At 40.6% G+C, this 24,516-nt stretch overlaps 1 protein-coding gene across 46 annotated transcripts in view; it reads right to left on the bottom strand.

Moving 5' to 3' along the window:
* Positions 1 to 24,516, bottom strand: part of Rbfox1 (RNA binding protein, fox-1 homolog (C. elegans) 1) — a 1,527,688-nt gene that overhangs the window by 195,906 nt on the left and 1,307,266 nt on the right. The gene's annotated exons all lie outside the window — the stretch shown is intronic.

The following is a 24,516-nucleotide window of genomic DNA, read 5'->3' as shown; positions in this document are numbered from 1 at the left end:
TAATTGAGTAACTTCACATTGTTATTTCAAACTGAAATCAAGGAAAGAAGCACTGAGGACCGGAAGCATTCACGGTGTGGATTAAATTATCAGATGGTTTGACTCCCGTGCAATGAAACAGCCTAAACTGCAGCACTGTTCCCATACATCTTAGGTAAGAGCTCAGTGCATGAACATGCTGTCAGTGAAGGAAACCCCAGGACCCCAAACCCAGCAATCGGGCATGCAATGGATGAACAGCATAGGGCTCTGGTTGCCTCTTTTGCTTCTTCTGTCTCTTTCAGCCCCATTGTTTTATCTGTAAAAATGAGCATCATATAAAGCATTACCTCACACAGCCGCAGAGCCAGCTGCAGGCCCCAAACCATTTATTTCCTTTGTTTAAAGCTGCAGATATTTGGTTCTTCTATCTTTACTAAAACCATAACAATTGGAGAAGAACGTCAAATCAATGTCAGTTACATTTGACCATGTCTTTCTTGTTCATCAAAAGAGTCATTGCAAGGGTCCTGCACACCTTCCTGTGGATAGCTGCTTATCATTGACACAGCTCCCTGTGAAAAGAGCCCCTGCATGGATGGAGACTGTGGATGGGAACTCTGAGCTGAAGTAAGAGCTCAGTGCATCAACATGCTGTCAGTGAAGGAAACCCCAGGACCCCAAACCCAGCAATCGGGCATGCAATGGACGCTTCTAATTAAATTAGATTAGGGGGGAGGTGAGGGCAAAAGAAGCTGGAAGCCTTCAACCTTCCTGTCTTTCTCTTGCACGAGTTCAGAAGGACCTGTGATGATCGATAACATTTTTTTTAAATTCCCAGATATCAAGCATTAGAAATAAAAATCTAAGATGAAAATCATTCTTGCCATTCCCAACCACAGCCTGGGTCTAACTCCCCGATGCACCAATGCACCGGGCAGCCAGGGCAATTGCAGTCGCACTTGGACTCCCTCAAAGGATGTACTGGCTGCTCTACCTGATCCACTTACTCTAAAACCCAGGTTGTCCTTGCCAGAGTCCATCTCAGCATGTGCGGACAGCAAAGTCTGTTAAGAGCTACATGTTTCTTGTCCTTACTGATAACTATGAGACCAAATTTCTGTACCCCTGCCTGGTAAAGGAGAGGGGAGTCCAAAGTGGACAACTCCCTGGGAATGATAATGACAATTCTTAAAAATAATTAAACATAACTATTAAATAAAAGAACCAACTAGAGTGTCTACCTTCTGGCAGAATCTATCAGAGAATGAATGGACACTATCCTGAACTCACCCCGAGAACTTAGGGGTTCTTTCCAAATCATCAAATAACAAAGGGCTGCAGTAAAATGGCTTCCTCGGAATCCCAGAGGGTGGGATCCATGCCAACCTCTGCCTAGGGTCTCCACAAACAAGCTGGTTCACTGTACTAAGAGAAAGTTGGTCTTTCAGTCTTTCACACGGTATATGTGATATCTTGTATTATTAAACCTATGAATGGGGGAACCAGGGCAATATTTCTAAAAATATGTATATTTGTGTGCATTTATGTGGTATGTATATGTGGGTATGGCAGAATTTATGTTATTTACACAACCACTCCTCATCACATTCTTTGAGATAAGATTCCTCACTAAATCTGGCACCCACTAATACAGGTGGCCAGCCTGACCAGCAAGCTCCAGATATCTGCCTTTCTCCACCTCCCTAGAGCTAGAATCATCACTATGTGCTTCTGTGACCAGACTCCACATGGATTTGGGGGACCTGAATTCTGGTCCTCTTGTTTCTATGGCAAATAATTTGCCAAATGAGCCATCTTCGCTCTAAATCTACACTGACCTTCTTTAAGTGAAATAAACTACATGGCACCAGGAAGGAATAGACTAGAAAGAGGTAATTTTGCTTCATGGAACATTTATGTAGGTGAATCAGTTTGCAACATAAAAATGTTGTGCAAAAATAAAAATTATAAACTATGCTAAATAATACTAAGTAATTTCCAGAATTTGCTGGAACCTAGCCTTTTATTAAGACTGTCAAACGGGATCAAGGTACAGTATTGAGAAGCAAAGAGTATTAAGGTGGAGACATTGACAGGCAACCTTATCCTTGTGAGCTGTAGTTTCCTCATTCATAAAGCAGAAACAGTGATGCAGATTATTCTTCATTGTGAGGCTTTTGTAATTCTTTTGTGGACAGAGAATATCAACAGCTATATATTTGATCATCTATAAGTTCTTTTGTATGAATCCCATTGTTGTCATGAAATTGGGTCCATCTAGTCCACAAGCACAGATCTGATGTTGGGCTCTTACCTACTGTGTGGGTCACTCATATATAAGAAATTCCAATTAGACAGCCCCTTTTATATACAATAAACCTAAGGTATATTTATATGCTCATTTAGAGTGAAAACAATACCACTAGCTCTAGTGAACCAGCCATTGGTTAACAGAAGGACTAGAAATTTAGCCATATTGGCCTGATTAGAGAATTGCTTTACTGAATTCATGTGAAAATGAAGACACTGGGAATAAGGATGAAGATATGAATGGCAATTATAATGGTAACTGGTGATGATGGAAATGATGATGGTCCTGATAGTGGTGGTGGTAATGATGATAGGGTAGTGCAGGTAGGAATGGTGATGTTGATGGTGGTGACTGTTGTGGTCACGCAGGTGTTGAAGATGGTGGCAGTGATGATTGGGTGGTGATAATGATGGAAGTAATGACGGTGGTAGCAAAAATAGTGTTAGTAGCAATGAAGATGCTACTGTGATGGTCATAATGATGGGGATGAAAAGGATGATGATGATGATAAGAAGAAGAAGAAGAAGAACCCTTTTTGTAGTGTGCATGTGTGCATTCACATGCGTGCATGTGTATGTGTGTGTTGTACACATGAGTGCATATGTGTATGGGTACATACCTGTGTATGGATATAGGCATCAGAGGTCTATTTGGTGGTCTCTTTCTATGTTGTTCCCCACCTTAGTATTTGAGATACGATGTCTCATTAATCCTACAGCACTCTGTTTTGGCTCTTTTAGCTGGCCAGTAAGCCTCAGTACAGGGGCTGAAGGCACACGACCCACACTTGGCCTTTATGTGGCTGCTAGGGTTCTGAAACTCAGTCCTTGGGTTCCCATGACACTTTACCTACAGAGCCATATCCCTAGCCCAAGAAACATGTTCTTGAGTGACACCATCATTGTCTTAAATACTGATGATGGAGGATTCACTGTCTACACCATCTCATGGAATAAGAATTCAACCTCTTCATTTGGTGAACCTCATTGTTAAGGGGCTGAAGGTGCTCATACTCATAGGACTAGGAAGTGAAGCTACCCAGCTGTCAGACCCCTGTACTCTTCATTTGAAATAGAAGTAAACTCAGTCCTAACCTCTATTTGGTCAACATACAGAATTTAGTCTCCTAACTCTTCCAGCTTGTGGAAAAAGTACCTCTTAAACTGAGTGCTGAGACACTGCCCTTAGGTCAAGAGTTCACAGCAAACCAGAATCAGAGACAACAATAATCTGTTCCAAGGACTCCAGGGACAGCAATTTGTCTCATTCCACTTCCCCTGCCTCTCTGTGGAAGCTCAAGAGGACAGAAACCATCTCGACACAGCTAACAAACAGCAGCCCCAGAAACACAAACCGCCTGAGTGGGCGGCAGGCTTGCAAAGATGAGGTGTCATGTTTGCCAAATCTTCCAGCCTGAGTTTCCCAATCAGAGTTACAGAAGGCAATATAGAGGTTGTTTTTCCCCACTCCTTAAAAGTTAGCAATCATCAAATATTTATGGCACTCTGTTCAAGTCAGGGACGTGGAGACAGTTGCTTCTGAGGTGATATTTTCAAAGGGGAATGTGCACATTTCTTAAAGGATTACCAGTGTCCTGAAGAAGTGAAACACTAGCCATCCACATTGAGGATGGAGGCTTCCCCATATTTCTCATCACTGTTCCAGGACACAAGGGACCCATCCTTCGGCTTTAAAAATCTTACCAAGCCATGAGGATACACACACACACACACACACACACACACACGTGTGTGCGCTTACTAGAGTCATGTTTCCATCTTTATGTTCACAGAAACATTATCTGACCTACATGGTACCTAGATCCTGGTCATCACCATCTCCTGTTGCTCTGCACTAGTGAATAATGGTCCACATTATAATCACCACATATAGTATTCTATGATGTACTGTCACAAAGACAGAGCGTATACACAACACCTAGCTATATGCATCAAGCCACTCATGTGAAGTATTCCCTTTCATTCCACACTGGAATTACCCAGTTCAGCAATATAGAATGCCTTTTTTTCCAACACAAAGTGTGTACACTCTTGTCTATTTGGAACAAGTCATCTGAGTGGACTACTGCTTTCCATGAACACAGGCAAAAGGCAGAACTGTTTTCTATGAATACTGCCATTTAGAATACCTGGCTTCATCTGCACAGCAGTGAGTAGTCTCTGCACATCCCTTAAGGAAGCTGAATGCTTGGTTATATGTAGCAATCTAACCAGACTTGGTCCATATATCCCTTCCTATTCCCTAACGTTGACCTCGGGTGCTCAGATGAAGGCTGACATGGATAAGGATATTGCTGGAACCATTCAACTGAAAGCATTTTTTGAAACCTGGAAAATGTATCTAAAATCCACAGCAACCTAGAGGTTACTAAAAGTCATAATTTTATTCCTACCTTTCTAAGCTTCAGAACTCAGAAAAGCCAATAAGGTTCCTGATAACGGTGAATCTGCTAAGAGCATTAGTAATACAAGAATTAGTAATAGAATAATTAGAAGGCTTTGTACCATGCATGCCATCTTCATAAATGTCACTTTTGAGGCAGCTCACAGTTCCATGGTTTAGATACAAGTGTTATCTCCATTTTATAGATGAGGGATTTTGTGATACTATGCAAGTTCCTGAGAGATCACTGCAAAGCTGCATGATAAAATTTGCTCCAGTATACGTCTGTTCCCAGAGCTTAACTTTTTAATCATTATTATTTTTTAATGTTTTTAAAGTAAGTATAGAAATACAGAATTTAAGAAAAAGCAAAAATAACAACAACAACAAAGAAGCCTTGAAGAAGGCCCTTGTAAAGGTTCAGTGGCTGTCTTCCAGGTTACGTCTTGTCATATTTGCAGCTGGAAATGAAGCTGACATCACTATGGATGTCAGGATAGCTATGACAGAGAAAGCTCAGCTGCTCTGGCTATTCAGCCATCAATTCTCTCATGACTTCTCCATCACTCTCTGAGTGACAGACGTAACAGCCCATCACCATCATGTATACTGTCATGTGGACACAAATGCAGAAGAACACACAGGAAGTAGAATTTTGTGAATAAACATCGAGGCTGAAATTTTCAGAAAGGAAAGGCCAGATAAATTGCATTTTAATGCTTATTTCTTTATCAGTAGTGTCTGTGTATATGAATGTGTGTGATCACATGTGCCATGGTACGCGCAAGGACGTCAGAAGACAACACTGTGAAGTTTATCCTCTCCTCGCTTTGTATGGGTTCCAGGGAAGCAACTCATATTATCAAGCTTTTATAGAAAATGCCTTTACCTACTAAGTCATCTTGCTTGTCCTGATAAATGTACTTTAGACAATAATTCAATAAGAATTGTTCTGTCCTGGGTGTGAAGGATATCAGAGTTCAAAAAATGATTTTCACAATCTACTTCTTTTTACTACCCTCACTTCTGTGATGATCACCACCTGTACTTCACCTCCATCTCCACTACCATCATCAGTAACAACACCACCTCCTCCACCATCACTGCCACTGCTGCTGCCACGACCACAGCTGCCTCCATTACCACCATAAAACTTGTGCCAACTCCAAGTTCAAGACAAGAAATGACTTCTGCTATTGCTAAGCCTACTACAGTGGATCTTTTTCTTTTTTCAATAGCTTCTTTATAGCTACCCTGAAGATACAATTTAGGGACAGTAACAATGTCACCTACACCTTCATAGCCAACATTAAGATTTTTGTGGATGTGATATATAGTTTTTAGTAAGAAAGGGAGACACCATACAGGCAAAGCAAGTATGCTGGAAGTAGAGAAGAGCAGCACCCAAGGGACTACTGATTATAAATGAATGTCACCAAGAAGACAAGAAGCCCCGTCACTAGACTGGGATAGTTGAGAACTTCAGTCAAGCTGCTGAAAAGAGAATCATACATTATTCACATTGGGATGATGTAATGTATAACAAGTGGTTTCATCAAAGAGAAAAGAAGACATCCAAATACAACAAAATAAAGAGATCTGTCGAGATATCCTTCTTCATGTTACCCAAAAGAAAATGTATGTCACATAGCCATGAATCAACATATCTTCTTCATCTTCCAGCCCTTCTCAAAGCTAGATTCATACACAGACAGTTATTATGTGGTTTTGATGGAACATGACCTAGCTAAGACTCAAGAAATACCTTGGTAATAGTTAACTCTCAATTATCAATCTGTTGGGATTTAGAATTTCCATGGTAACAAATCTCAGTGCAGTTTTGAGAAAGATGATCTAGATTTGCTTAACTGAGGTGGACAGGCACAATTTAAATGTAGGTGACACCATTTCATGTCCCTAGGTTAACTAAAAACCAGACAGTGAGCTGAATGCCAACATTCAACTCCCTCTGAATGCTGACTGCAGATGCAGGGTGACCTTTCTATCCCATGATGGACTATATCCTAAAGCTGTGAGCCAAAATGAATCTTTCTGTTCTATGTTGATTCTTTCAGGGTGCTTTGTCACAACAGAAGATATTATTAAGACAACCAACCATTCCTACACAATCTAAAAGGAATATATAAAAGTAAAATCTGCTTGTATTTTAAATATCACTATAATCTCTTGAATATTAAGGAGGTCTTGGGAAACTATACACTACTTAAGGGCAGGAGCTTGTCATCAGATCTTTTACATTTCCCTAGTGTTCACCTACAGTTTGTAATCAAGGTGTTTGACATAAAAAATATCAATTGGCTGTTATTCACCTCGCTTGTAGTAAAGTGTCTAATCTGGTTATGGAAACAGGCAAAGATGATAAAGTATGACCTTGTCTTTCACTGTGCATTGCATAAGTTTTAGCTTCTAATAGTTTGCCAGCTAGGAAAAAAAGAGCTGTCATAAAATGAATTATTATCAGATATATAAGAAAGGAAACCAGGAGAGACTGCCAGAAAGTCACAGAGGGCTGTGACCTATTCAAGAAGCAACATGGAATCCATACAACTCTTTTCTATAGCTCGGTACCCCGCATCTTCCAAAGTGTAAGCTAGGGGATGCAGTAGTGAACTACATAGCCAGGACTCAGACAGTGCGAAGATCTAGGCAGGCCAGAGTGCCAAGACAGATTTGGGATTTTCTGTGCAATGGAATATATGTCTTGAGGAAAGAAAGCAAATGAGCTGAAATGATCAAGAATGTCCTTGAAAGGAGCTGATGTCTAAGCCAGGAGTTAATAGTGAGCAAGAAATACCTTAGGAATGATATAGCTTAACAAAAGAGGAAATGGAGGTAGATACGGTGTTAAAATAGGGAAATGTATCTCACACAAGGTGTGACAGAGTGAAAGAAGGGAAGTAAAAGAAGAAATAGAGACTATCCTGTCATGCAGGACTGACCACAGACTACTTTATGGTGAGGGTTTAAAGTCGGAGCCCCCAGTGTGTCTTACAGAACAGTAGACACAGGACTGACTACCAGCATGGCCTTCACAGGGTGCTTGACCCCACATGTTGGTCACAATACAGAGGAAATGAAGCAATGACACGTCCCAGAAAAAAAAAAGCCAGCCACAGTGAGGAAGATGAAAAGGGGAGGAGATCCTGGAACCACCCTCATGATGCTGTAGCCTCATGCAAAGCAAGTCAAATGCTTGACATGGAAATGAAGAGGAAATGTCCTTCGCTTCATATATGTAGTGAGGGTATTATTTCTCCAGTGGTGTTTTATTTCTCCATTGGTACCCTCCTAGTATCTCAGCCAAGGGTAGAATGGAAGGTTTCTGGGAGCAACTCCTCAATACCTTCCTGAACCTCACATGCAAGCCTGGGAGGTGGGAGGGGGGTAGTAAGCATCTTTCATGCCAATTTAACCTGAGCATCCAAGGGGAGCTCATTCAGTAAGTCTCAAAGGCCAGGCACTTAATACAATTTGTTTGAGATTTGATTCTATTTTCAATACACCCTGTTTTCCATCTATAGAACCTGACAAATATAGGGGTAGCAATAGGTATGCATGGCTGATGATCTGTGGACCCCACTCATTCTTCTGGAAACTTTCCTTGGGGAGTACAGAAAGCTGAACATAGACTTGATGGCAAGCTAACAATGAAACACAAGTTGTTAGGCATCAGAATACAAGAACACTATAACTTCATGGGCTTTCCACATCCAATACTACACAACTGAGCATACACATGCTATACACATGCCAGTGATGAAATCCCCCTCTATAAGTGTGGACCGAGAGCCTTGTGCAAGCAGTACAGCACCAGCACAGTTCACTGCTTTGAAAATCTGGTCAGAGGAGCCAAGAAATTAAGCTCCAGTTTTCTAAGTTCTGTAATTGAGCCTGCCCCTACTTCCAGTAAGGTCTTTAATACCATACTCAAACTGATGTATTACTTGGGATTGTACTACTGATGATTCACACAGGGTTAACCAGGGCACCAGTACTATTCTTTATAGACTGGGGTGTGTGGTCTTTTGAGGACATCTGCCTGTTTGAACACTGAGCTGAGTAGGCGGCAGACGCTGAGAAGCTCACAGAGCTTTGCTTACTTAAGGGAGAAAAGGCTCTGTGTGATGTCAAGGCAAATCCAAAGAAACCAGGCATTTCTAGAAACTTAGAAAACATTTGTATTATTGGCAGAGAAGATGGAAGCAGCCCAGAAGTACACAATTTTGTTCAGATGGTAACAGATCAAGAGTCTGGCTAAATTATTGTGTGCAACCTATGTTGACATTCTAGTTAGCTGGTCTAAGAATTCTGAGACAACAGTGCTAAAGAAAACAGAGGCCGGTGGAAATTTAATTCAAAACAAAACCATCAGAGAACATCAGTAACATTTTGAAACCTGTTAGTGCAGTGCATGTTTGCACAGAGCATTCTGTCTGTGGGCAGCATTTTTTTCTCTGGACTGGATGGTTAGTCTCATATGATTCCAATATGTCTATCTTCAGAATGGATGGAATTACCTTGGAACCTCTTTGTGTAGCCAAGACATTCTCTTTATAATTAATTATTCTATATTCACCCACTGACCTATGTTTATGTCTTCTATAGGTTTAACTGATATACACCCAATGTTACACACCGATGCTCTTGCCAGCCCAGCTACAGTAGTAGTTATGCTGGGATCACCCAAGAGAAAAGAGCACATGGGTTTCCAGTCTATCACAACTGCATGATTTTGTGTTCATATATGAATGTCTATGTCTATGTCTATGTCTATGTCTATGTCTATGTCTATGTCTATGTCTATGTCTATGTACACACACATATGTATCAGTGCATTCATTGCCAAGGGGACACTTTGGGTATCTTCCTTCCTTAGTTTTTTGTTTGTTTATTTTTTGGACATTTTCTCACTAAAATTGAACAGATTGTCTGGTCAGAAAGCATGAGGCATCTCTATCTCCTTGGTGCTGGGATTATACATGCATGTCACTATGTTCATATGTGGGTCCTGAAGATGAATGCATATTCTCATGCCAACTAAGCTACCTCAATATCCCTTTGCAACTGTATCTTATGCAAAGGAGGGACTTGGACACAGAGGCACACCAAAGGAAAAAGGTGCATGAAGATAAAGGCAGAGGGAAGCTTGGTGTTTCTCCCAGATGAACCAAGAGAGAAAACCACAGGAAGTTCCAAGAGGGGTAGCAGAGAGCCTCTTCCTTACAGCTGTCAAGGAAACAACCTGACCAACATTTGGATTTCTCATTTCTGACTTGTAACACAGTGCACCAAAAGATGTTTGTTGCTGAAACCAAATAATTTGTGATTCTTTGTTATGGCAGTCTTAGAAAAATAATACACCCACTATGTGCTACATTCTTGACAAAATGCTGACACAAATCACTTCCTACCTTGTGAAGTTTTCATAATAGAAATAAAGCAAGCATGTAACTCAGTTAAAGAAGAGCCAGACGCTTGAGTATCCTTCTCAGAAGCAAGTTAGGGCAAAGGGCAGTTTCAACATGACCTCATTTGCTCTCTGCAAAACAGAGACTGTTCTGCACACTGGGGAGTTTCAGACTGAGATCTATCCATGCATGTAGCTCTGTACTAATGGAGCAATAACTAGCTATGCAGAGGCCTTAGCTATCTCAGCTATAGCTGGCCAAACTGTACAGAGTGAAGTGACTTTATGCGATGAAGATAATGCAAACTAATTCTAATGTGTTCATCTTGATCATGTATTACACCACTCACAGTAGATGAAACTAAATAAAATATTTGTGGTTACATAAGAAACCATATCTGATTGATTAAAATTTGAGATTAAATGTAATTATTTCTTGTTTACCTGGCTTAATGTAGTTGTTAGAAAATAATCTTCAAACTTATATTTGTGTCTCCAGCCATATTTGATCTTCCCCATTTTCTTCTGCACCCACTCCCACCCCCTTTCCCAAATCCACTCCAACTTACACCCAACTCCATTTCCATTTTCCATTCTTGCCTTATAGCTGGAAGTTTTCCTTACTTTATATCATTGAGTTGCACTTCCAACACTATTACTTTGCTTTGGACATTGTTGGATATTTCCACTGGTTTTGTTGCCATTAATTGTCTATTATCAGAGCTGGGATTCAACTCAGACCACTCACACATGAGGCTTGGCTCCTCACTATAGCCAGCTGCCATCTTGGCATCTTTCTTAATGCTTTCATGGTGAAGTCTCTAGTTAAATTGGATTTCTATCCTAGTGTACCTCTCTTGTCCTACAAATCCTCTGCTTCTTCTGACAGTCTCTGCAGAGCTGGGACATGAACCCAGAGAAGCCTCTCCTAGAAGCCTACTCTATTCATATTGCAACTTTCTCTCTGCTGGATCCTACAAAGCTCCCAGGCCTCCGAGAACCTGTCTAACATGTCTATTTTGGGACAAGAGAGGTAAAAGGGTTTTAAAAGCTCAATTTAACCCCCTGAGAAATCAACTGAGTAATGTTTATACTGGGCATCTTTCTGCAAAGATGAAACATACTCTAAATAAATATACTACACAATACAGACATTCCCTGTTTGTGAGGTCAGAGAAGAGACCTAGAACACACTCCAGTATGCAGGCTGCTGATCGCATCAGGAGACATTTGGTGTTACATCTTACTCCACAAGTCTATCAATTGAATTGGATCAGAAATAAACTTTTTCTTTATTTACACCATGTAGACACATGCTAAAATGTCAGGAATTAATGCACACATCTATGCATTAATTTATTTATAAGTCATTCTTCTACCTATGCACTCATTCATCAAGCCATCTATATACCCATCTGCTCATTCATCAATCTATCATCTATCTATCCATTCACTTACTCATCAATCCTTTCATCTACCCATCTACTCATTAGTTCAATCTTTAAATATATAATTCTCAATGAAGAGATGCTGATAGTAACTTTATTTATACTGGTGGTGCCATTGTGCAATAATAAACATTCAGGGATAAGAAAAAAGTCCTTATATTGAAAGTAAAATATGAATGTGGAAAGATACAGCAAGATTACTATTTAAAGTGTCATAGATTTTACAAGTCCAAACAGTTACAGAAACAGAATGAATGGCTCCTAATCTAGAGATAAAATAGTATCAGATAGCTCATGAAAGGTCTTTTGAAATGAACCTTGAAGTGTATGAATGAGTTGGATGAAAGTTTGCTTTTTTTAAAAAATAGGGTCTTGCTGTGTTGCTCAGAGTTCAAACTATCCTCCTATTTCAATCCCATTAATGTCTCCTATGACAGGTATATGTTACTTTGTTCAGTTTATAATCTTTTCTAATGAGATCACTAAAGAGTAAGATTTTAGAGAAGATTATTATTAAAAGTTCATTATTATTACTGTTTGAAACAAACCCTGCTCAAGGGTATACTACCAACATAATATAAACCAGCATTTAAAGACATATTATAGGCAGAAAGTAGAGAAATGGGTTTCCTGACAACAGTGATCATTCTTTACAAAACCTTGTGTTCCCAAATGATGTTACCTTTGTATCTCATTAAATGCTCTTAAGAATTCAGTGGTGGATGTTATCATCCCATTTAAAAGATGAGGAGATAGAGACTAAGAAGAGCTCTTTAACTTTTCATGGACAGGTTATTAGTATGTACTAGCTCTAGAACACAAACCCAGATATTTCTCTTACATCTGCTGCAGATGATATCTGGAATAGCAGACATTGGTCTACACTTTGTAGAGAGCTCTTACTAATAACATGAATCCTAGGAATGAAGTCCAGTAGCAGAGTATCAACTTAGTATGTGAAAGAACCTGGGTACCGTACCTATTAACTCAAAATTAAGAAGAATCAAAGTCAAATTTCATGAGCTATTTTTATTAGAGATTCTTCGGTTTGTTTTTTGTTTTTTGCTTTTGTGTTTTTTTTTCAGTAAATTATTCTGTGAAAGGGCAAGGTGAAAAAAAAAGATAATAGAATTCTTAACAAGAAGGGAAAAGGAAGAATATTCCTCCTGAGTTCTAGAACAACAACAACAACAAAAATCTGAAAAGCAGGAAGCCTATTGTTTGAATCTGCAATCCCTATGATTGAAATACATAGTGTAAATGGTACAGCCACCCCATGTTTCAGTTGATGTCTCTGGAAATGGGGATATTAACAGAACTTATTTTGTTGGGTTATTCATAAAAAAGTTAGATAATGCTCATGAATTCCTCACCACTTTGCTTAAAATAAAACAAGCCTTTGATGAATTTGTGTGTCAAATGAGCATGGCATCCTTGCTGTCATTATTGCTATTATTCAAATAAGAAAATAACTTGGAACGACAATGTACACTAAGTAAAGGAAAATATTTCCAAAATAAAAAGAATTCATCAAAATTCAACCAGGGTGTAAAGGAACACAATGAGGGAGTAGAGACTAAATTTGTATCATCATACTATTGATATTACACTGGGCTTGGAAGAAAAAATACCAGCCTCTAATAGAAAGAACCACAGAAATATCGCTGTACTGCACTTCTTGGAATGAACCTTGGTTATCACTCACCTTTGATTTTTTTTGTCATTTTTTTTTTGTCTTCTGATGTAGGTTTTCACATACCCCAGACTACCCCGGAAGACATTACATAACTGAAGATGCCCTTGGACTTCTGGTACTCTCTCATATAATCTAAGCATTGGAGGGGGAGTGAGGGAGGAACCTTGAGCACTGCCTAGCATACTTGCTGAGCTCAAGCGCCAATTTGAGATCCTGTCTCCAAAAATAAGATAGAGACTGATAAAATAAAATACCTGACATCAGCCTCTCGCCTTTACAAGCTTAGGGCTGCTATTACAGCCATGTGCATACATGTACAGTACATAGCTTATTATGTGAGGGACAGAGATTTGAAATCAGGTCTTCACATCTGCATGGCAAGCACTTTCCTCACAGAAGCAGCTATCCAGCCCCATCCCTCACAGTCCTGAACAGGATAAATCCAGAACCAATTCAAACGTACTCTCGACTCCCTCATCCTGTTCCTTTCCACCTTAGCTGAATTGTGATGAATTCTTTTTATTATGGAATCTCTGTCTCAATGGCATATACTCAAAATGTCACTGGGAATGTTTTTGTTTCTTTGTAGAGGCTTTCTGGGCTGTTTCCAATTTTTTTGCCATCTTGTCTGCTGGCAGCCACCTAAATGCTTTGCTTTGCAGCTTCTTTCTCAAATTCCAAAAAAAAAAAAAATCCACCATATCTCTGTTTCCAGCAAGTCTTTGTCTTCCTTACCTCAGCTCCTCTCCTGTGAGGACTACTGTGATTATATGTGGCCAAACCAGATGATGCAAGAAAATCTTTCCATTGATATCTATCTCTTAATCACATATGTGAAGTCCCTTTTGCCATATACAGTAGCACTCACTCACAGACTGTAGTGGGGAAGGTGCAACTCTAATAGAGGTCATTTCCAAATCTATCCTAATGCTATCCTAAGGAAGCACAGGGTGTAAATAAGCATTCTGCAGATCTATGATGTCATGTGTAGCCTTCAAGCGTCTGAAAGATGCATAGTATAACTAAGCAGTGGCATTTTAATTTCATTTACTTTTAATCTATGTAAATAGCTACATGTAGCTAGAATCTGTCCTATACAACAAGACAGTTCCCTGGTAGATGACAGTCAGCTCCCATCATGTCACCCACAGCATCTATAGTCCCATGAAATGAGACTAAAGGATGATTATAGAGAAACACCTGATCCCTTGTCACATAGTCATTTAAGTATAATCGCATTGTTAGGTTGACAAAGGCAGAGGAGTTGACTTGGATACCCAGGGATGTCTTCAGCACCGTGGACAGAAACACAAAGCTCTCTGCTTGCACGCCTCGCATCAGTTGTTAATCTGCATTATGCTGGAATTTTTGCTATATTCTTCCTGGTAGATGAATCTCAACTAAGCTTTATGCCTCCATAGATCACATTTGGAATGACAAATGCAGAATACAGTCAAAACCACACAAAGCAGTCAGTTTATTATAGAGCTTTTTCACCTTTTTGATATGGTAAGTTTAATGCTGAATATCGAGCCAGTTCCATGATATACAAGCGTGGAACATAGGGTTCACTGTGGAAAGTGACAGGGGCTCTTAGTCTAGGCATTAACAGCATAGGCTGAATTAATCAATATAGAGAATGACAAAGGAGACACATTGGAGTGGCATGATGAAAATTAATCAGATACGGAATTTCAGTCAGAAAGGAATGAATCAGAAACATTTCAAACTCTCATTTAAAGATTTTGCAAAATTTGCAAAATAAGAAGAAACAATAGCCCATTTGTAATTTCTAAATTGTTTGGAAACAATACAGTACTACAAGAACTGTTAGTGTAAGTCTAACCCTGTTCACACATGCATCATAAAAGGGAAGCCATAGCAGATCATGTGTCCCAGTGTTATACTATATATCGAGAATTAAAAGCCAGACACAGTCATTGTACTGATTAGTTTTAGGTCATCTCAACAAAAGCTAGAGTCATCTAAGAGGAGGGAGCCTCAACTGAGAAAATGCCTCCATAAGATCAGACTGTAGGAATGCCTATAGGCCACTGTTAAAATTAGTGGTTGAGTAAGGAGTGCCCAGTACATTAGGGTTAGTGCCATTACTGCACTGGTGTTCCTGGGTTCTATAAGAAAGCAGACAAAGCAGACTGAGTAAGCCATGATCAACAAGCCAATAAGTGGCACCCCTCCATTGCCTGTACAACAACTCCTGTGTCCAGGTTCCTGCCCTGTTTGAGTTTCTGTCGTGGTTTTTCTTTGTGATGAACAGTGCTCTGGAACTTTAAGCCAAATAAACCCTTGCCTCACCAGGTAGCTCTGGTCATGATGAACTACCACAGCAATAAAGTGTGTCCTTAGCCAGTGACAGGTATGTTAATTTAGCATAAAGTAAAGAAGAGAAAGGGTAAGAAGAAGAGAAGACAGAAAAGGAGGAAAGCAGCAAACCACCCCACCAATAAATGGCTTGCCAGGACCACACACTAAAGTTAAAAATACCAATGAAATTTCTCCAAGAAATTCTGGAACCAGAGAGACCATATACTTAATCTGGCTTTCATCATATATGTGCCAGGTCCAGTCCTCTAAGACCTATCTTCTTCTGATGGGAGGATGTCTCTGAAACAGACTGAATCTTAAGTTTAAAAAACGAAGGAGATTCCATTCACAAGATAATAAATCAAGGCTATGATGAAGATTACAGATTGTAGCAAAACAGAAGAGAAGATCTGAGAGTCAAGTAAATGGACTGGGAGTTCTGGCGTGCATGAGACCTTTAAAGTGACAGTGCAGCATCACCAGCCAGTGAAGCACAGGTTGACAGGTGGTGTAGGGACTGGCTTCAGAGAGCAGAACTCAAGATTGGGATATCACAGCATAATTCGCAGCCTGCTGACATTATGCCAGGGTCTCACTGCTAGGAACAAGGTACAAAGGCAAGTGGCATGTTCTGTCTCTTTGTGCCCACAGAATTGCAAGTAGATGGGTCTCTAGAACAACAGCTTTGTGATCCTTCCTGGGGTGCAGTGCCATGATCAAGCGATAATTATTTTCTGAAGTGCACAAGGAAATGAAGCACTGATATGATCTAAGGTTCCACGGGGTTCTCATGATGACAAAGACACCTGATTGTCAGAACAAAGTGATCTGAGAATGAAGACAAAGCCATTTCTGCAGGACACTAGAATTAGATTATAGTTACCCATGTTCCTATTTTCTGCACCATGGGTACTTTGTTTCACCAAGACCATTTGAGGTAAGATAATGTCTACTAAGTTCCCACCTTCAATCACAGTTGGATGGACTAGGATGAATAATACTTAACTACTATATTGTCTAAGTAGAGTCTCCTCACCAAAGCTAATGGGTACTGAAAAGTTATAATTTAGTGAACATTAGCTCTTATTCATTTAGTACATGGAAATGGGCTCACAATTTTATGAAAGACCAAATCCCTTCAATCAAGAAGGCAGCCTGGAAGGCTAGAAGATTTGAGCAATACCCTCTAAAATCAGCATTGCAGATGATCTATCTGAGGAGGGTCATATCTCAGATTCTGAAAATATAATCTTACAAAGATGGAGCTCAGCAGAGCCGGAGCCTCGCTGGGCCTCCGTGAGCTAGTAGCTTCAAGACCACAAACTACACAGGTATCTAAGTGTCTGATGCTTGCTGAGACAAAGTGTCATTCTTGTCTCCATAATGAGAAAAGCACCTGCCTTGAAGAAGGAGAAGAAAGTCAAATCAGACATTTCTGCCAATTTATTTTGGCTCAGAAGACGGATGGAAGTTCTGCAGCTTTCTGGAATCAAAAGCTAGCTTCTTGGCCACGTGGCAAAAATGTTCACTCAAGGAAAATGGGACACAGAGTTAAAGGGAAAGGAAAAGCAGGGGAGCACTGGGAGACACAAACCTGTCTCCTCCACATGAAAGAAACACTATGCAGAAAGACACATGTGTAGCATGAACCCCAGAAGTGCATTGCTGAGTTCTGACCTAGTTGGTCAATTTTATTGTTTACAAGCACTATGTATACATTGTAGAATGTAGAAATAGTCTTATTTTAGTGTGTTATATTATATATTATTGAAAATATCCATGATTCTTTTTTAAAAGATTTATTTTAATTTTAATCATGTGTATATATGTAGGAGAGTATGGACAAGCGTAAGCATGGGTGACTGCAGAGAACAAATGAAGATGTCAGAGTCCCTGGACATGGAGTTCTAAGCAGCTGTAAGCAGCCTAATATGGGTGCTAGGATCAGAACTAAGGTCTTCTGCAAGAGCACAAGATGCTTATGTCTGTGGAACCAACTTGCCAGTCCCGACAATTTTAAGCCTCATTTCCTTCATAGTCAAATGGGAGAGTGACAGGGCTACTCTTACAAATACAAAGGATTAAACAAATACCATGCTCAACATTAGAAACTAGCATACACAGGAATATATGTTCATGATTATAGGGATAATTACTAAATAACTGTCAGAAGGTACCTCAGGCAGTTTCTCGCATTCAAATATGGTTAACCAATGGCCTCTTGATTGCTTATATAACACTGCAAAATAAAAACAAAACCAGTAATGCTTGCCCAGAGCTTGTAGAAATATAGAGAAATTCACAGATACATATAAGGCTTGGTAGGTTGCTGGATGAATGGTCGCAAATGTGAATAGGCATATAATTATATACTAACACTATGAATTAGTCTCTATCCATCCATAATCCTATGTGTCATATATATATATATATACATATATATATATATTCATATATATATTCTACCTGTCTCTTTTCTCTTTCACTTTCCTTTATCTTCTTCAGCCGTTAATGCATCATCTCTCCATTTCTATATCTATGTACTCATCTATCTATCTATCTATCTATCTCTCCTTTCCGAGACCCACCCAGTTAGCTTCCCACCAAGGAAGAGAAAGAACAGGAAGAAAGCAGCAGAAATAGGAGGAATATTTGTATGTCAGTGCCTTTTGCCGGCCCCTGAAACTCAATCAAGGCACGTGGCTGCACCGAGAGCTGGAGTCCCCCCCCCGCCCCCCGCCTGAGGGGACTCATGCACCTTGTTGATGAAGATGTGAGCAGGACCAGCTCATCAATCACCATCAGGCAGGGACACAGGAGCTAGCCAGAAGGATTAGCACTACAACCTGTTCAGCTCTCTTCCTTCTAATGGCATCTCTTTAATTAAACATCACCCCCAGTGCTTGCTTCTGCAGAGTGCCCTCTCCATTCACAAGGTTGGCTTCTTGTAATCTAGGCTCCTGAGTTAATTAGAAAAGGGGCCTTGAAAAAGGAAATCCATTTCAAGGGTGGGACTGCCTGAACAGAAATTATGGGATGTTGCTAATAAAGATTTGCCTTTCCCTAGTATTGGGATAGACTGTTAAATGGCCTTTGGTGAGCTAAAGCTGTCAATTACACAGGAATCCAACAACAGAGCTATCCAGGATCTTAGCAAAGAGTCTTCTGAGTTCTCTCTGTGCTCAGGCAAGCAGAACACCCCTCTCTATGCTCTGTGTGGACTGAGCAGGTTGAAAAGCACGCCCATGCAGCCAGTTGACCACAGATTGGACTGGCTGTGGATCTGCACATACATATAAACGGTGAAACGGGAGTAGATTGATTCCATTTGTCTTGGTGCACAGGAAGATGAGTGGGGCAGGGCCCTGAAGCAATGAAAGAAAGTTTTTTTCAGAGACTACTTTGTCCTGTTTCATTCCAGGCAAAGTTCTCCATGTGGGTCATATAACAAGAGAGATTCCTCAATGCCTTGGGGAGCACCCCTTGTTATAGAAGACAAGGAATTAGCATGTAAATGCATTGGTCTGAAGTACAGTGACCTGTATTTTTGAGAAGGACAATAGCTTGAAACTGTCCAGTGAAAGAGACTTGTGAGTGAGAAAAGTTTTCAGGAAAGAGGAAGCTGTATGGACATCTTGGGAGAAATAATTTCAGGCAATGAGGAAGCACAAATCCAGATCAATGCCTTGAAGAGGATTGTGTTTTTTGAAATGCTCACAGAGCAACAGGAGACAGAACAAAGAGAGGTGGCCACTTGTCTGAAGAGGAGGACTGGGGTCTTGATGAGGGAACCCTGACTTTTGCATGTCTTATCCCATATTAAGTGACCTGGGTCTGTCTCTGGCGCTTTGGGTCTAAGATCAGTGGCTTATTTCTTAGCTTGAACTATAGAATAGCATGTAATCCCAAGAGTAATATAGGCAATATTTCAGGGCTAGACACCAGCCAACAGGGTCATATTCTGTGAACTGTATGCTAGGCATACCAGTCCCTTCGCCTGCATTTTCTCGGATCTAGTTCTTGTATAGATATGTTATTATTAAGTCCCAAAATTGGGGACCCAGAAAACTGAAATGCCTTATCCAGAGTGAGTTAGACTAGTGTAAACATATATACCAGAGAGAGACATACAGGGATCCACAGGTCTTCACAAACCATGTAGAAACTCCATGTTCTACCTTAGAAGAGGAATTTGTGATTGACTATATAAAGAGCCAAATGAGGACTGATTGCATGGCTCTAATGAATAAAGCCTGAAAATTAGCATTTAGATCAATATAAAAACAGCCAGTCAGACATGGTATATGCCTGTAATCTCAGCACTTGAGGGTTCAGAGGTCCTAATTCTTGGGGTATTCCTAAGGAAAACTCGGCAGTTAGACTATTCAAATCAGCAAATTCTAGGTTCAGTGAGGTACCCTGTCTTCAGTAAACAAGAAAGGTAACGAATGAAGAAAACACCAGATGTTAACCTTCAGCTTCCACGTTGATGCATGCATATCTGTACAAATGTGTGGTAACACATATGTGGCATAAATGCATGTACTACATGCATGACACACACAAACACACAGAGAGATAGATTTTTTAAAAACATGTACATTTCTTTTTAAAAAAAAACTCTATGGTTGTAATGAGAAAGTATCTGTGAATAATATAAATTATTAATGGATATTGCTGTGTGACAAGAAAACCTTATTCAAAAGAATAGGTGATGGGCCATATCTGTTCTACAGGATTATACTAAACCTTTGGATATACATAAGCAGACCACTGTTAATAATAAGTACAGATGATAGTAAAGGGATTTAACAATGTGATATGAGGAAATAGGAGGAAATATTTTATATACTTATGTGTGTACACACATGCATGTGTATATGTTGGTATATAATAATTTAATACTGGATTTCACATAATGAAAAATAGGTATCATTTAGATTCACATATGTTCTCATAGGATAATCATCTGTTTAAATTTTCTTTATATAAGCCTTAGGAGGTAACCCTTATATGGCCTTTATATGAAGCCCTTGCCTGAGGGGTGAGAGCTGCTTCACCCCAGGACAAAGGCCACATGCTCAGATCATTCTCCATCTTCTCTGCCACTTTTTAGAACTAATAAAAAGCGCAAATAGGAGACTATAGCATCCAGTTGGATTCAAGAAAGATCTACCACTGTCCTTTGGAAAAAGTCATAGGGCAACCTACCACTGTAGAAACCTTCAACTAAGAATGTTGATCCATTTTTAATGCAACAGGAAGAACATGAAAGCGTGGAGCAAAATGTAGATGATGGTAAGCTATTTCCCAGCAGTATGCATGCAGCAGTGTTGTGTGTGGCAAGGCAAACCATCAGGGAGTCAGCATGGAGGCCGACTTCTAGCACAAAGAGGGGGCCAGTAATACACAGGTGTGTGTGCCTGTGCATGCAGGTGGGTACATAAACTCTGTCACTGAATTCATAAGACAAACCTTCTCATTGCCCAATAAATACCATGCCCGTTCATCTAGCCAGATGCTTACACCAGGTGGAAACACTTCAATACAGAAGTGGCTCTGACTTTGCATACACAAAATGGATCTGCTGTTATTAAAATAATGGTAGATTAATAACACGATAGAAATCTAGAGGGTAGTTCTCAATATTTAATAATTTTGTCCAACTCAGGACATATACATTGGGACAGAATACTTATTTAGCACCCTGATGCTGACAGTATCACTATTCACTGGAATCTAAAGGTGAATATTACATAGGCCAGAGAGTCTCAATGCAGGACAGAGAAGGACATTTGAGAGTTGTGAAAGGTACATACAGGTGGAAACTCAAAATAGTACAGACTATAGGGTATGGAGATACATGCATGGAACTCCAGACATCAAGAATCTGCATCACTACAAGTTCAAGGAGAGCTTGGGCTGTGTAGGGAGCTCCAGGCCAGACAGGGTTATGAATAATATCACCACCAATAATAACAAACACTCAAAACAGAACCATACTTCTACATCAGAGAACAGCATCTTAAAATGTTAAATCTGAGATAATGTGCCACCCAGCAACTTAAGTGGTATACACATGAACATAAAAAACAGGTATCCACCAAAGACACACTCAAGTCCCACAGCATTCGAAACACCCCCAAACTGAAAAGGAATGTCACTAACATGAGTGCATACACAGATTTAGCTGCACTCCTTACACACACACACACAGAGAGAGAGACAGAGAGACAGAGAGAGAATGAGAGAGAGAGAGAGAGAGAGAGAGAGAGAGAGAGAGAGAGAGAGAGAGAACCACAGACAAACCTCTGAAACAAGGCCTAAATCTCCAGGCCTTGCTCCTTACCCTAGACACCCATCTACCTAGTCAAAGCATCTGTTTTCTTGTGCACTTCCACCCATGAAAACCGGATTTTTAAAGCAATAGTATTTTCCACCCTGCAACACAACAAACCTACTTTGAATACCTACTGCTTCAGTGAGACCATCACTGTACAGGTATTCTCATCACACCCATATTCCCAGGAACTACATAGATATATGACAACCCTGTCATTGTGGGAGGGTCTGGATGTTAATGACACAGAAGCCAGCCTACCATGTAGTAAGGGTTTATTAGGTGTAAGACACCATGCTAAGCATTTATCTAATAGACTTTTATTTTCGTAAGACACACACTATTGCCTTCCTTTCACAGATGAGAGAAAGGAAGATAATGGAAGATAAATAACTGTCGGGGTTCTCTCTCATCTTTAGCAAATGCTGTGCTGGGATACAATGTGAAATCTGCCGGGTCTCAAAGGCATGGATCTTAGTTGGCAACCTGAGCATCACCTCATTTCACGGCATCTCTCACCACTTACAAACGGGTCCCCAAATAGTCTGACAAGTCCATTCTGACGGACACCTAAGATGATAAGCAAATGCTGTGCCTTGCTCCTGAGATGACCAGAGCCCTGTCAAATTGGGAGGACTGAATTTTCCCAAAACAGGAAAGGTGCTCATAACGGTAACACCTGTTAGTTCAGGGGCGGCTTCCCTCTCCTCCCACACTGTTCCAGGCTGAAGCTCCAGGTTCATGACCTGAGAAAGGCAACTTACAGTGGTGATCACGTTGTCAGATCTCATACCCAGGTGGAGGTCTTTTGTCAAACTGCAATCAATCACGGAGATCACTCACTGCAGGCAAATGCTCTCCTTCCTCAGCTCCTGTTTGTGCAGCAGCAGCCGAGCCCATCTCCTGCACATGGCGTTTGGATTTTGAGGACAGCACATCCTCAGTTTGTGGGAGGACTCATTTGCATAGAGGTGGGCAGACAGGGGCTCACCAGCACATCTAGGCGCATCAGCAAACACAGAGGAAGGAAATTTCCTTCCTTGCTATGGGTTCTCACCTCTGTGGAACATCTCCCTCAGCAGGAGCCTAGCCCTCACATTTTTTCTTTCTTCCTTTGCTGGAAAAACACATTTGTAGCCAGCCATCATCTTCCCTAAGTATCTCTCAAAATGAATTCCAGGTCGACAAAGGGAAGTGGCCAACAAGATAAGAAGCTGGTTGTTGATTTACAAACAATCTGGGGGGAGTTGGGCAGTGGCAGCACAGACCCTGAATTTCAGTACTCAGGAGGCAGAGGCAGGCAGATCTCTGTGGGTTTGAGGCCAGCTGAGTCTGCAGAGTGAATTCCAGAACAGCCAAGGCTACACAGAGGAATTCTGTCTCAAAAAGCCAACCAACCAACCAACCAAACAATCAATAAACCTGGGAGGAAGTGTAGCAGGGAGTGAAAAATTCACAACAATAATGAACAGTACAGCTGGTACCAAGAACACAACACCTGATGCAGTAATCATTATTAGTAGGGTGGGCTACACAAAGTTTACCTGCTGTGAATCCTTTATAGCACAATTGGTGTGAGCCCACAATGAGTGTGATCAATCAGTTGATCTCCTTCAGTGCAATGTCCCTACTATGGGCTGAGAACTCTGTGTGATATCTTAGTTAGGGTTCCTATTGCTGTGTAAGAATGCAAATGCAATATGAGGAAGGAAGGGTTTCTGTGAACTTACAAACCTTAGGCAGAAGCAGTCTCCACTGAGGGAAGCCAGTGAAGGAAGTAGGAGGCAAGAATTGAAGCAGAAGGCAGGGAAGAATGGTGCCGCACGGCTTGCTCCTCATGGCTTGCTCAGCCTGCTTCCTTCTATCATCCAGGTACCCAGCAGTGGCCCCACCCATAATGGTCTGGGCCCACCAACGTCAATCATTACTCCAGATAATACCTCACAGCTTTTTTCCAGAGGGTGACCTGGTTTGTGTATGTGTGTGTTGGGGCGGGGCTTACTCTCAATTGAAGGTCCCTCTTCCAAAATGATTCTGAGTTAAGTTGACACAAAACTAGTCAACGCAGCAGATATTACATCATGTAGCCCTGCCTGTGACATGATAAGGTAGAAGCTTCAAATGTTACTATTATATAGCAGAAAAGCTGCTCATTATAACACCATCACTACTCCTTGCTGTGTGCAGCTGATTTATAAGTCTGAGTTAGTAAGATACTCAACACAGGATGCTAAGCTCCACTGCAGAGAATACCAAGTGACTGTGGAACAGAAGACCTGGCAGTTCTAAGGGAGGACTTACTGTGGAACTCAACAACCCCTGGTCACAGGAAGAGTTCCTAAACTCCCCAAAGAGCTTGGCAGTGAAGCAAGAGGAAGTTAATGCTTACCAGACACATTCTAACTCACTAAAAGGCAGCACATTTCACTGTAAACTCAACTTAATTATCCACCAAAGGAGAATGGAAATCACAAACAAAATATCTGAATGATTCAGCAGTAGTTTTCTAACTGGTACCATAGATGGGATGTACATTATGCCCAGAGAAATGTCTATGATGATCTATGGGACTATGTGGTCATA

The sequence above is a fragment of the Mus musculus genome, chromosome 16, assembly GCF_000001635.26.
Source record: "Mus musculus strain C57BL/6J chromosome 16, GRCm38.p6 C57BL/6J".
Classification (NCBI taxonomy): Eukaryota; Metazoa; Chordata; class Mammalia; order Rodentia; family Muridae; genus Mus; species Mus musculus.
This window is presented reverse-complemented; position numbering and strand designations above follow the sequence as displayed.